General features: G+C 37.1%; 1 protein-coding gene across 1 annotated transcript in view; it reads left to right on the top strand.

The window, feature by feature from the left end:
- The window catches only part of LOC145973441 (uncharacterized), a 197897-nt gene that overhangs the window by 5584 nt on the left and 177817 nt on the right, over positions 1 to 14496 (top strand). Inside the window, exon 2 of the mRNA XM_083102819.1 lies at positions 116 to 512. The gene's annotated coding sequence lies outside the window, so the exon portion shown is untranslated. The remainder of the gene's footprint in view (positions 1 to 115; positions 513 to 14496) is intronic.

The following is a 14496-nucleotide window of genomic DNA, read 5'->3' as shown; positions in this document are numbered from 1 at the left end:
GTGAAAATAATGCAATTTTTAAGTTATGATAAAAAGATTAATTTTATCCACGTTTGTTATATTATAATATCTATATTAAAATTTTGCTAAAATTATATTTCATCGATTGTTGCAGGATGGCATCACGTTACTTGGAAGTGTTTTAAGTTGTCTCCTCGATTCGATCCTCGAGGGAAACCTCCGTTATGTGAGTGAGAGGGCAATCTCATCTCTAAATGCAAATAGAAGCTATTACCGACGATGTACTCACTCTTAATTTATTCCATAATCGGGACGTTTTCATGAAATATTCGCGTTCTCCTTCATGGAGCATCCTTTCGTCGGGGTGACGAGGTCATAGATACTCCGCGAAATAGAAGGAGAAGCGTAGCTGCGGAAGCAACGGAACATGACAGACACATAAACGAAGAAGGCTGAAAGAGAAGAGAACGAGAAGAAGAGGAACTTTAAAGAAGCAGCCGACTGTTCGGCGGGTGACTTCAAAGGATTCCGCGGATATTGAATAATTCCAGGTACGTGTCGTCTTATGAAATATTCTCGGTTGAATATACGTAACTTTGGGTCCGACCAGTCCGACCGCGATATCCTGCGTTTCGTCGCGAAACAATTACGGCAAATGCGAATAATTGTCGAGAGGTCATTTCGCTCGAGATGATGACTCTTCCATCTCTTCTCGTCGTATTACGAGAGTTTAATTTATCTCGTCGATGCGCTGAATATGACGACTTTATTACGCGAGACGAAGCGCATCTATACTTTTCTTCACGAAGAGTCACGATCAACGTGTAATAGAGGAATAACTTTAAATTGCATAGCAATTTCTCACAGCTGCCAGTAATGGCAAATTGTCGCGAAAATCCTAGAGAGTGAAATATCGCATGTACGTTGGAGAAAGTATCCAAGAACGGATTTTAGTGTCTGTAGAATCGAGTTACCTTAATATAGGTCGCGCTCATGATCGTAACGCGAACTTTGAAAGCCTCCGAAATTCGTCGTGTTAATGGAGGATGACGGCTGAATGGCCGAGGAGTGAATCACGTTCTTCGCCGAAAGCAAAAATTAGCGAACCAGGCCTAAAACTGCCAGATTTTTTTTTTCGATGTCAATTTACAGCATATGACGTTTAGTTAAACTTTTTTTCCCTGTGACCCAATTTCTGAATTGCGCGTAAGGCATTGGATAATCCCGATTGCTATTAGTTTGCTATTAGTTTTATTATGGTTCCTTCTTCAGAAATTAATACCTTTTACAGAATCATTTCTTTTCTTTAGCCAATTTGGAGCTATACATTTTTTAAAAATTTCACTAAACACTATTTTTTAATATATTTAGTTTCATTAATTAATATTTATAATAAAATAAATTCTTTTTAAGTGATAATTAGATATAAGTTTTGTCTTTTGAAATATCGTGAAAAAATTTCTAAATCTTTTATCATTTGACATAACTTTATTTCCTGTTATTTTCTCGTCAAGAACATAACAATCGGCTTCAAATTAATCAAGAAATTTTATTATGAACAATGTGAGCGATAAGTTGCGAAGAAGCTTGACTCCAAGAATTTGTAAAAAAACATCAAATTTTTATTGACGATCCGTAAAGTTTAACCATTCGTTCAAGTAACTCGGCGATCCGTGCACGCGCCAATAACGTCGCCTATCCCCCTCGCAGCTTCCGTCCAGCTCCCCTTTTGCACTCATCGTCCGTCGTTTCTCTTCTACGCGCGCATTCTCTCAACCCCTCTTGCCCCATTTACCCTCTCCAGCACCCGTGGTTCACTTCTACTCGATGCTTCCACCCCCGCGAGAACATATTCAGTTTGCGAGCGATGCTCGCCGTGATCGTGCCGAAATTCTGATTGATATCCGCATCGCTTTTAACGGTGAGCGATCGTGGCGAAAAAGAGAAATCGTAGGAAAATCTTACCGGTTTTATATTTTAACTAATTTTCTCTGCATTCGCGTGTGGAACCGGGTACATTTACACAGATATAAGTCGCTCCTGGGATTCTCGTGTGCATTCTGTGATCGATTTGGTGCTATAAATCGGACTGCTTCATACTTCGAATTTGTATATAAGGTGAGTGGTTTTCTTCCACTTGAAAAATAATTTTAGAAAGAAATTATATAATTATAGACTAACAATAAGTATTCATTATATGCGTTACATGATTATATCAGCCGCGAATATTCATTGAATATGTGTGAGAGTGAAAAATTATCTATTTCATAATTTTTTAATCTTTAACACAAAATATTTACGAATTATAAATTCCTATTTTCTAAATAAAATTGCTTTAAAATTGTAAATTATTATAATTTATAATAGCACTGATAATTTTTATGTAGAAGGGTAGAAAAAGAGATAAAAAGCTTGCTTGTATGAATTTCTTAGACTATCCTCTAATCCTTTCTCGCAAAAAAATATTGCGATCTATAAAACGAACGAGCTCGTTAGCGATACAACGTAATAATTCGTTTGGTAAACAAAAAGACAACGCAGCAAAACTGCATGGTGTAAATACAATTACGTCGCGGTTGTCGCGGGAATAAGCAAATGTCGCTGTTCTACTTTATGCGGTTAATTTGCCATAATTGCAAACAAAAAGGTGAAATTTACATTTCCTCGTTTTACGAACCGCATCGCGTAATGTCGTTTATTATTATGTGACTCGTCGCGCGAATATCTTTTAATACTGATTTACGTGAGCTTTGGCGACGGCAAAACTGTTAGAGAAGATAAAGTATGCATGTGCTCGAGAAAGAGTGACATTAGATGTCGCGTGAAGTTTCGGCATGCGTCTTCAAGACACACATTTTCGCTGAAGAGCAAAGATGCCATCCATCCGATAAAACGCTCGAAATATTTACAGGGTACGCGGCGCTTAATAAAAGCATACAGTATACCACACAAAAATATATTTGATGTCAACTTTTGCAACCTGCTTTATTTTTTTATTTTCGCGATGCCAGCTTTCGTATTTGAATGCCTGAATCCAAGAAATGCTACTTCACAATTAATTCAGGTATCCTTGTGTGTTTCGATTTAAAAATAAGAAGGATTTATGTAGAAAGATCATATTAACACGCTCATAGATTATAATTGACGACGATTCGTCGCGATGGCGGATTGTCGCGTTAACGAATGTCTGAAGACGGAAGAAGCAAATAAATGGGACTCTCGCAAATCTCGTAATTAGCTCGTTCGTAATGCGTGAGTTTCGGACTGAGATGCGCGCGAGGTAGCGCCGATAGGGTCTTTGACCTTAGCGGGGAGAGGGTGAGAGGAGGCACTTAAATCAGCGGTATTGGATTTGTGTCTGGACTGGGAAAATGGCACTCTTGGAAAATGAATATCTATTTTGGTTATTGAAGAGCGATGCAGTCAGTCGTACCCGATGGGGGTAGTCCACCGTCACAAGTGGATTTAAGGTTATTGAACTTGTTCATTGATCCCTCTCGATGCACCGGCACACGTTCAACCATCGGCGCCACCGCCGTCGGTTCACTCTCCTCCGTTTCTCCTCTTTGCACCTGCAACTTGCTTTTACGACGATTCTCGATGCTGGTGTAAAAACGCCGAATTAATCCGCGTGCGGGATGTCATCCGCGCTCCCGCATCACGATCTGATCGTTGCACATGAGTGCGACAAGCGAATGATTTGGAGGAAAATAATTCTTATTTTGTGTTAGAGAAATTTTTTAATAAATTGCGTGATTGATTATTTTAATTAAATAATTATGTAATCACATTTTTACATTACAATAAATAGAATTTAATATGTAACTTTATATTAAAGAATTTTTTAAAAATATGATATGTGTGATAAAATTGCATTACAAGATTATTGCGCGGATTAGAATTTGGAAGGATTTTTTATATTTTGTTAAAGATGTTAAAAAAATTTGAAAAGACACGCGTATTTATACACTAAACAAGTAACTAAAATTATATAAGTAAAATTAATTGAAATAATTTAATCAAAATACTCAATCATGCAATTATTAACATTAATTATAAGGTTGTTTAAAAAAATAAGTATTATTTTCCTTTGCTCACTTATCACACTACGTTACTGCGTTTATGCAATGACTAGCGTACACATATATGTCTCCTCGATCTAATTTGTAGATCGAGTTTCGTGTTCCGGAGGAATATCTGTAGGTACGTATCGGTTGAATGATTAACGCGGGCATTGTGATATTGGATTGACGATATTCTATTCAGCCGAGCGTGACGCGAACGTTTTATTTCTGCCAGTTGCAATCGTTGTTTAGTGTAATTTCGAGTTTAATTCGGCAACTCTCTTCTCGGAGCAACGACCGTTACGATGGAGAATGCTCTATATTTTCGTGAAGATCCGCGGGGGATATACGTCGTCTACCGCAACGATTTATGTAACGTCCTAGGGAGCGTCACGTATAATTTATCGCGTATAGTTTAGTAATGTCAATCACGGGGACTTTACGGCGATGTTAAATATTTATCGAGAAACAAAAGTTTGCGACGAAAGGAAGGCGCCCTGTTTCGACGATGGCGAAGTAATACTTTTCTCTCTTCTATTTTTACGAGAACTGTCTTTCGATTTCTCGCGGATTTGGACCACCACTGATATCGCTTCGATTGTAAAGCGTGCGAAATTTCTATCGAGTTACTTGATAAATATTATCCGCAGTTGTACGCGAATAATACCAAGGTATACTCTCTAAATGATGCATGCGCGCACAAAAACAGTGTACAATTTCATCCGCATGCTCTTTTCCCAAGCACATCCTGTCATATGCACACGGCGATGTGTTTCCATACTTTTCAAACACGATGACTCGTGCGGAAAACGTGGACGCGTGTTTTTAGTTTATGCGCTCGTACAATAGCAAGTGCTTAATCTCGCATGCAAACGTGTTATCGAAACATTTTATCGCGTGTATTTAAGATCACAAATTTCAAATTTAAATATATTTCTATCACATTTCTTTCCTCGAAGAAATTATAAATCGCGTAGATGATGTACAGATTTCGCTATAGTAGCATCACCTTTGCAGATGATAAAAAGCAAAGTTTTTCACCTAGCATGAAAGACATGCCTTGTTGCATTGAATCATATGCATCCATTTAATTATATCGCGTTGCGGATGAAATGTCGTCGAATTATTCCGAAAGAAAAAAAATAGAGAAAAAATGCTCTTTTTGGGTGACTTTTCTCTCTCCTTTGCATTGCTCTCATCCCGAAACACGAAATTGAATTTGCAGAGAGACAGTGACAGGTATTCGATATACATGAGGCAGAGCGCGGCTAATGGCCACGTTCGCCCGGTATTCGCGCGTCTTGTTGAGCTTGACTTGAGACTTGACATGGACGGGCAAAGTGTTTTTATATCAGGAATCTCGACCCCCCACGATACACCCTCACGCGTCCTTTTCACTGACAACGACAACGACGACGATACACTTGACACACTGCGGTGAGACTTTCAAAAATTTAAAAACCTCGCGTGCTTCGCGATGTTCCGCCTGAATTCTGCATCGAGGATACTATTTTTTCGCGATGGTGCTTCGAATTTTTCTCGGGGTTTCAATCTCGACTAATCTCACGGAAGCTAAGTAACTGCTTGATAAACATTCCGCAGATGTATTCTGTAATTTTTCATTGCAAAATGTCTAATTGCTGTACAATTGCAATGTAATTTCCATTATAATTGTACAAAAAATGCATACGTTATGCATTACGTAAAAACTACGGAATAGCTTTGCTAGACATTTGAACTTTAGGCGAGCGAAAATGTAATTAATATAAAAATATCTTGTTTATTGTTTTAAAAAAGAAACAGATAATTTCCTTTAAAAATATTTTGTTATATAAAATAATTTTTAAATATCTTTAAATGTTTTAAAAATGTGAATGTACATATATATATGATTTTCAATTTTGAAATATGCTGTGTTGTAAAATTATATCCTTCAAACTTTATATATTTTTTTTTAAAACTGGTTCTACATTATTGTCATTTTTTAAATTTATTTGATAATATAATTACATTTATTTGATAAGTAAACTATAATCATTTGGTACAAAGAAATCTAGTCAGAAGTTACAAACGATTAAGATCTCCAATAAGAATTGGACATTTCAAATCATAATTAAAAAATAAAAAAAAATCTATTCAATAAAAAGTATCAAAGTGTAGTCAAATGTGAGAAAGAAAGTGAAAAGGAATATTTAAATTAATTCAGTGTTGAGATAAAGGAATATAAAAATAAGTAATTTTATTATATAATTTCGCAATTGCGTTAAGCGATTGTAAAAAAAGAAATTCAGGGTCGTTTTTAAACAATCTTCCATGTTTCTCAAGGAAATTATAAATTAATAAATAAATAATTTATGAGTTGTACGATTTATTATATCAAACACAACGCGCGCGAGAAAGAGTGTTATTTTATATTTTTAAAGAAATGCTTAAACCATCGATTATTCTTTCGAAATTTTTTGTTGAAAGATTGAGACATCAGTCGATATTCTGCGCTTAGGTCACCGTGCTTAAATAGGCCAACCTAAGGAGACAACGTTCGCTGAGTAGAAGATGATTCAATTTGTCTCGGACGAAGGATACTCGCAAAATAGATCGTTACGGGATGACATTGAGCTTTAGAAAGGTGATTGGGGAACGTATATACGTTAATGCAGCAATTTAAAGATTTAACATCATTAATATCTCAGTAAATTAAAAAGTGTTTATTTGATTTATATATCAGAATTATAAATATGTAAAAAATTGTTTGAAAGAAATATTTTATAGTAATTAGGATTATTAAATATTTATATATACGTATGGAACAATAATTTACGATTAAACTGCCATAGAACAATATGCAAAATATATCGTTTTAAGATCATCCTTCGATTTTTTATAGCAAAAAGATAAATGCGCTCCTTGTTTTATAAACGAAACGAATTTGATTCGTACCATCAATTTATTGACTCACCGCTTTAAACGCAAATTATCGCCACGCATGAGTCAATTCGCAGTACGTTTGCGGCGAGACGACTGTCAAATAATGACAGCGAGCAAACACGACGAAACGCTAACTATTTCACGCAACCAACAGATGCCCATTAATTATCCATCCTTTCGCGTCTCGCCGGTCACGTTATTCTCTGTCGTTGAATTTTTCGATATTTTATCTTTCGCAACTGACGCTATTTTACAGATTGTCATTCATGAGAGAAACATATTCGATATTTCGCATCATCGGATTCAATAACGTGAAGCATTTTATTTGAGATATTTAATATCGAAAAGTTATTGGTAAAAGGAAAGACGATAATGTTTCGTGCCGCAATAATAATGTCAAAATAAATCAGAGGGCGGTCGTTTGCTTCGGCAAAAGAACATTCGAGATTTCAAAATCGAAATTCGCGAAAGTGAAATTAATAGTCCGAAGAAAGGGAAGATTTATGAACTTGTTTCAGTTTGATGTTCTGCATTACCGCGTACTTGTGTTTTGCTCTTTTTGAAAATACACCGCGCACAGCTTTATAAAAACCAATAACGAAATGATTCGACCAGAATTGAGTTCCGGGTAAACTTTCGCGTATACACGAGACGATTCGATACCGCGCCCAAGCGTTGATCAATGCAATACTGGAACAATTCGGTTCTATGATATTACGTTTAAGCAAACTTGCATGCTCTCTTGGATCAAATAAAACTACGAGACCGTAAATTCACTTGTACATTAATTAAATTCGAAAGGAAAAAATAATTAAACATCACGCTTGAGAAATATTACAGCTGACGCTTCTTTAAGGGAGGGAAAAGTTAGAAGATTGCTTTTGTTTTTATTATTTCGCGTGTAATTTCTCATATAAATATACATATCTAAATTATATACATTTCTTTAAACGTATAAATTTCAATATTTATAAATTAAATAGATACGATCACGTTTATTCCCCGAGGATACGAATATCCGGATTCCGCGAATAAGGAACGAGAATCAATTTCGCGCAGATCGAGGACGCCTTCGCGAGTATCGATTTGCTATCAGTTTCTAACAATAATAACAACAGCAACTTTGCCATCGATAATACGAACACCGTGTCCCAAAGGATACAACGTCCGTCGAGTCACGACGGGAGCGCGCGCGTAGTTGCCATTCAACTTCCGTCATAATAAGCTTCCGCCGCTAGGATACACGTTCAGATATTTATCTAATTCGATTATAGACGACATCCACCCGCGCGTTACGGAGGATTCGTGCTCGCGTTGGGACAGCTCGAGATCGCAGGCGGGATCTCCGAGTTCATTCACCTGCCGCGTCGATCAGGAGCTTTAATAGCGCAGTGTACGATACATATTTCAGAAAGTACTAGACACCGGTGTCGCCGCTAATTACCTGTTGGCAAGTGCATTAATTACTGATTTATGGAGCACTTGAAGGGAGAAGCCAACGTGGAAGGAAGCCGACTGTTGGGATACTGTCAAATAACAGTGTACGCACAGGGAACGTCATAGTCACCCGATTCAATGCAATCGTTTGTCTCTCTCTCTCTCTTTCTATAACGCAAATTTGACTCTACGTTTTCCCTTATTAATTACGTGTGTTACGCAACGAGAAAACTACAAACGTTGCGATTAAATATCAATTATAATTAATCAAACTCTTGACTATCATCAAATTAATTTTCCTCGACGATAGATTTTATCAATAATTATTATCTAGTATCATTTTTGCAAAATCTTTTGATGAGCAATGAGTTGATATGAGACAAAGTATTTTATTGGAGATATATATTGTACGATTAGAGTGAAAACTATACAAATTTACGATCGAAGGCTTTTGATAGGAAAATGGTATCGATGCGGTGAGGATTCTCCAAATATGTGTAACTAAATATTCGCTCGGTGTACACAATTGTCAATCGACGAGATAGCAAAAGGGACGGCAATCGATGCCACGGGAACCAGTCGTTCCGAACGACCCGGTTATTTGTGTTCGCGTTTAGACATCCTCGTCACGGACAGACTGGAGCGAACCGGTAATTCTCGTCCATAGCCGTGGAATCTTAAACCTTTTCAACTATCGCACGTGACAATGAGCAGGGAGACGGACAGAGAGAAAGAGAGTCACATACAGAAAGAAAGAGAACGTAGAAAAGAAGACGACTGCTTTTCCGCGTGCTTGGAGCACCGCCAAAGTCCCTTCGGCGCGGAAGACACTAGCGTTCGCTCGCTTTGGTCGAAAAATCGCACAGTGCGCGATGCGATGAGCACCGTTTAAAAGCATCGGATTCGCGTTACCGAGAATGCACGTACGGCTAGTACCTCTTGGATGTCGATCACGATGACATTTCTTCCGGGCATTCCCTATGGCCGTGACGGAAACCGTCGCGTACGTCAGCAAAGATTAAGCTATTACACGTGAAATTTCAAAACCGCGTCTGTCTCATGCGGATTTTCACAAGCATTATTTTAAAATGACGAGAAAAAGTCAGATGCAATGATAAAAATGATAAAAATGACGAACTAAAAGAAGGAATCATTACTTTTATAATTTATTTTTTTTTTAAATTGCATAAAAGGCAAGATATATAATTTATATTTATATATAATTTTTAAAAGCCTTAATACATATAAAATAAAAACAAGTAAAAATGATTTCATAATTTCTTTCCTTTTTAGGAAGAATTAATATCTTTCAACGAGACAAAATTTTTCAAGTATGATATTTTAGCAATTTGCAATTTTTTTCTAGTTATTATAATGTCAAGATCGATAATGGCGAACTAATTTAAAATCTAATGTTCAATCTGCGACTTATTCCGAGATTATAAGAAAAGTTAACGGATACAGAAAAAGTGCATGCGACAGTGCGTCTCTCGTTGAATAATTTCTTCGAGGGCCCCGAGGGATTTATTTTTCCGTTTGGTGCGTCTGCTCGTGTAACTCGCTGTTACGTGCCGCGTGCATGGAAAAAGAGCTCACTTGTGAAGCAGCCGTAACGAGTGGTAACCCCATCCTAAATGAAGCCTTAAAGAGGAACGGCGGGGTAACGTCGTGTAACAAGAGGCCATGCAAAGGGGTTGAAGAGTCGCGAAATTGTGGAGGGAAGCAACGACGAATGACGTGGCCATTGTAACATAAGAGTTTTCTTCTCCACTTTCTCTCTTCCTTTCTCTCTCCCGTCACTCGTGCATTTCTGAAACTGCATTGTGATCGACTGGAACCAAGCTGTCCGCCTCCTAATTTAAGTATCATTCTTAAAATCCTGTCCAGACGAAAATTGCGAGGATATCGAATTGGAGGTATTCTCTCGATTCTCTCCGATGGTGAATAAAATAATTAATTAATTATTGTCGTTATCTTGTACGAGTATTATTATATATTTGTCATTGGGAGACTTACAGCTAATCAATCGTATATACATATATACCAATTGATAGCTGAGCGTTCTAAATTTCTCCAGCAACTTTCGTAATGATGCACGGATGTTTTGTAAGGCGATGCGTTAGGGATTTCACTCACAGTCTACGCTTTTGGCAGGATTGAAAGTGACGAAGGCTCATTAAGGAGTCTCCCTCCCGACAAACTTGCAAACGGGATCCTTCGACGCGCACACACGAGACACCAGATCGCGGGAAGGAAAGAGAAGAGGAAAGGGGAAGGCACCCGGTATCGGAGCAGCATCTCCCTGCTTTCTCAATCCTCATTTAGTTGCACAATGAGACGGCATAGGGGAGACGCGAGCAGGAACAAAGAAAGTGCCGGGCTCTCTTCCGCAACCTTCGCGGGAAAACGCGGCGGGTGTCGCGCATCGCCGAGGGTGCCGAGAGCACCCTCCTCTCCAGAGGGGGTCGCGCCAGCCTTGCTTTTGACGTTGTGCGTACGATTATGAGTTTGATTGGTTATTTATGGGGCGCGGTGGAAATTACAATCCGACCCTCGCGTTTACAAAACCGGTGATAAATCTTTTTGCCATAAACAGGCACAATCCTCTTATGCGCTTTCTACTTGATGCGATATGAAAAATAGAGTTAGAAGAGCCCTCTCGAGTAATAATTTATTTCGAATTTATCCAAAAAAAAGTAATAACGCAGAACGAAATTTGTCAACATTATGTATTATATGTTTTATACTTTTTGTGAATATAACATAATTTTTTGTGATATAATGAACATTTTCTTCATATAACTAGTATTTATCTGTAAAATCATTAAAACATTCATCTTTTGATTGACATTTTATACATTTATATATACGGATTGTTTTAATATTTCAATTTAATTCACAAAAACAGTCATCGCTCGGACAAAAATATGATCGAGAGAAAGAGAGCGAAATTTATTAGCGCATCAGTTAATCTACATAATCCTCTTGGTCAAACCGCGTAACGCGATTCCGAAAATATTGCACCAACGTCGCCTTTAGAGTGGAAACAATCTGCGTTCTGCATATCTACACACGTGTATCGTGGCTGTTTACGCTCTGGAAACAATGATTCACCGACGAACGAGCGAGAGACGCCGTTGTTTCGCTTTGGTCGATGTGTGTCTAGCGCGCGAATAATGGACGTGGCCTGACGATGCTTCTGTCCTCGGAACGAAATAGCACTAGGGGCTTTAAGGGAAGATTGAAATTTTCCGTGCTAAACGTCCGGAGTCACAAGATGCAAACAGGTATACTCATCGCGCCCTCGTCTCTGCTCTGCAATTTTACTTTGTGTTCGACTCAAAGACCTCACACATAAAACATACTTTGTGCAGCCTCGAATAAATTTCGAGAATTGTTGTATTTATTAAGTTTTTAGCTACCGGATGCGCCGTTTTATATGAACGCAATATTTGTAAAATTGTCGCGAGTAAAAACGACAGGTTCACATATGTCCGAATTTGCGTTCGCATGTAAAGTATTATGAAATAGCATCCAGCTATACGACAATCGTGGGAGTCGTAACGAGAGTTTTCGAGAAAACTGGTCAGGGAATTCTCTTTAGATTGCGCGAAATATTTATAGGCGAGGATTCCACGAAGTGAGTCAGAAAGAAAATAAGAAATCTTGTCTCTTGAGAAACTGAAAAGATGTGAAAAATCAATATTTTGCAGACGCGACTTAACGTACTTGATATAAGCGCATTTCGCGAATAAAATCACTCTCAAATTCATTCTCTTTTATTATGATATATTTCTCTCGCTTGATTTGTAATTTTGTTTTTAAATTCTCCATCTGTTTCTGGAATTTCTAGTAAATTATATTGGTAATACGCGCGACCGACTGAATAAAAAGGAAGCACTTTTTCCAAATATATTTCGTCGTATAAATTTTTTTATGACGTCATGAGATATATTTTATCGTAGAACGTGGCTTTCTTTGTAAAATAAAATATTTAAGGCGTCTTGTGCTCCGCACAACAATGGCTCTTGCCATTCTCGGCAGCTTCATACATGCTCATCTCAATTTTCTTTCCGCGACACAATCTCTCGTCGCGTGCGTGCAATATTACGTGAATCTTCGCGGCGCGACTACAACCGTACTCGGGATATTCCTCGCGAGGAATTCCCGGGTCCTGAGTAGCTTCCTTTTCGTTTCCATGGTGATCCATATAGGGCACACGCGAGCTTGGAGAGCTTATCGTGATGTATGCGATGAAGTTGTGTCTCTCTCTCTCAATTTCTCTTTTTCCCTCTTTTTCGACGATTCTTTCAGACCGCACTAAACTTTATCTCCAACTTTTGCGTTCCGACTTTCTTCGATTAGGTTTGTTACCACATTGTATCTCCGATCGACATGGTCGTTCGAACAATTTCCGTTAATTTATTACATTAATTGAGCGCATCGTTTCGTAATCAAACTACTAGTTTGCGAAATGTACGTTCTATCTCAATTTATTGCAGCTCATTCAATTTATCATGAGCAGACGTAACTGATCTTACATTAAAATAAAATTTTCGTAATATTCAATATTTATGAAATTATTATCGCGATTAGTTTTCACATTGATAAACGTAACGTATGTATCTTTTTGGAGAGAGAAGAATCAAGTTTAAAAAATATTTCTGTATGATAAAAACAACCGATTTTTTAAAAATTTATTTTAATTTATTTTTAATTTATTTTTTAACTTACTACATTCTTTTAAATATCCTTCCTATTTTAATGAACGCATTTTTTACCTCCGCACAGTAAACTCTCGAACTTATTTATACTATGTTGAGACATAAATATCATCGAACTAAGAGTGTACGGTCACAACTTGCAAAGTTTAGGAGAAAGAAGAGGGGGGAAAAGGAAGAATGGACAATGCACGAAGGTCGCCTTCTATGGCATAATAAATAATTCACGTAATTAAATATTTATCCGGCTACCTGTGAGCGGCTGTTTAGTAAATCCGGATATAAATCCTCGCGGGTCGCGCGCGAGCGTGGGTGCTATATACAGCATTAAACCATGTTTTCGCGTGCAGACACTATACGCTATATAGAAATGCCGGTTGCTCTCTCTGCGAAAAAGGGAGGTTTGGACGGATTAAATGGAGAGAGGGTCGTGAAAGAGCAGAAAGGGCTCTCCCTATATACGGTATAGATCGCGGCGTGGGCGAACAAAGCGGTATTATACGAATATTTCATCGTGATAAAGACATCTCGAGTGCAAAGGGGGTGTCTATAGCCTGAATTTTTTCAAGTTATTGGGATTATCGGATCAGTAAAGCACGACTCATATTTAGTATAGATTTAAGAGATATTTTTAAAACGAATAAATTATATAAATGCTCACTAACAATATATCAATTTTATTAATATATTAATTTTATAACTCGCTGTGCTAAAATATGTTTATGAAACTTTGTCTATTAAAAAGTTAAAATGTGATGGTAAAAAAATATATTTTCTGAGTATCTTTCTCTTATAATTTCTTCTCTTAAAATTTAATATATTTTTTAAATTTAAAGAAAAAGATGACTAATTTATATTTAATTTATATTTCAAAAAATAACTCTTGATTTAAGATTTTCAACAAAAAATTATTTATGTAATTATTACATAAATTATTTATCTTAAATAATTTAAATGATTTATCTTAAATGATTTAATATCATTTAACTTGTTTTAGTCAATAGCAGACTTTCATTAAAGTAAGAAACAGGCGGCTGCCATTATACGCATAGTTTTTCTTAAAACGATACGCAAAAAATAAAATGGCGACACTTAAGAGAGCGGTTTTCTCAAAGGCTTTTCTTTTATCTTAAGCATTGCGCATTGCGAAAACCGATTAATCAAGTAGGGAAAAATGTCAAGGCGTAATTCGTCATTTACAAGATTATTAATTATTTCTGTCGGTTTTGTATACCGCCTGCCTGCTGGACCCTATCTATCGTCTGCCTATTCTCTCCGTCTCCCACAATGTGAAATATCTCTATTCTAAATAAATTACAATTAATGTTTCTTTAAATACATATAATGGATCTCGGGACAAATTGAAGCAGTCTTGAGCAGATGCGGAA

This window comes from Camponotus vicinus, unplaced genomic scaffold, assembly GCF_025532165.1.
Source record: "Camponotus vicinus isolate PSW18456_S1 unplaced genomic scaffold, iyCamVici1.0 SCAF_6, whole genome shotgun sequence".
Lineage (NCBI taxonomy): Eukaryota > Metazoa > Arthropoda > Insecta > Hymenoptera > Formicidae > Camponotus > Camponotus vicinus.
This window is presented reverse-complemented; position numbering and strand designations above follow the sequence as displayed.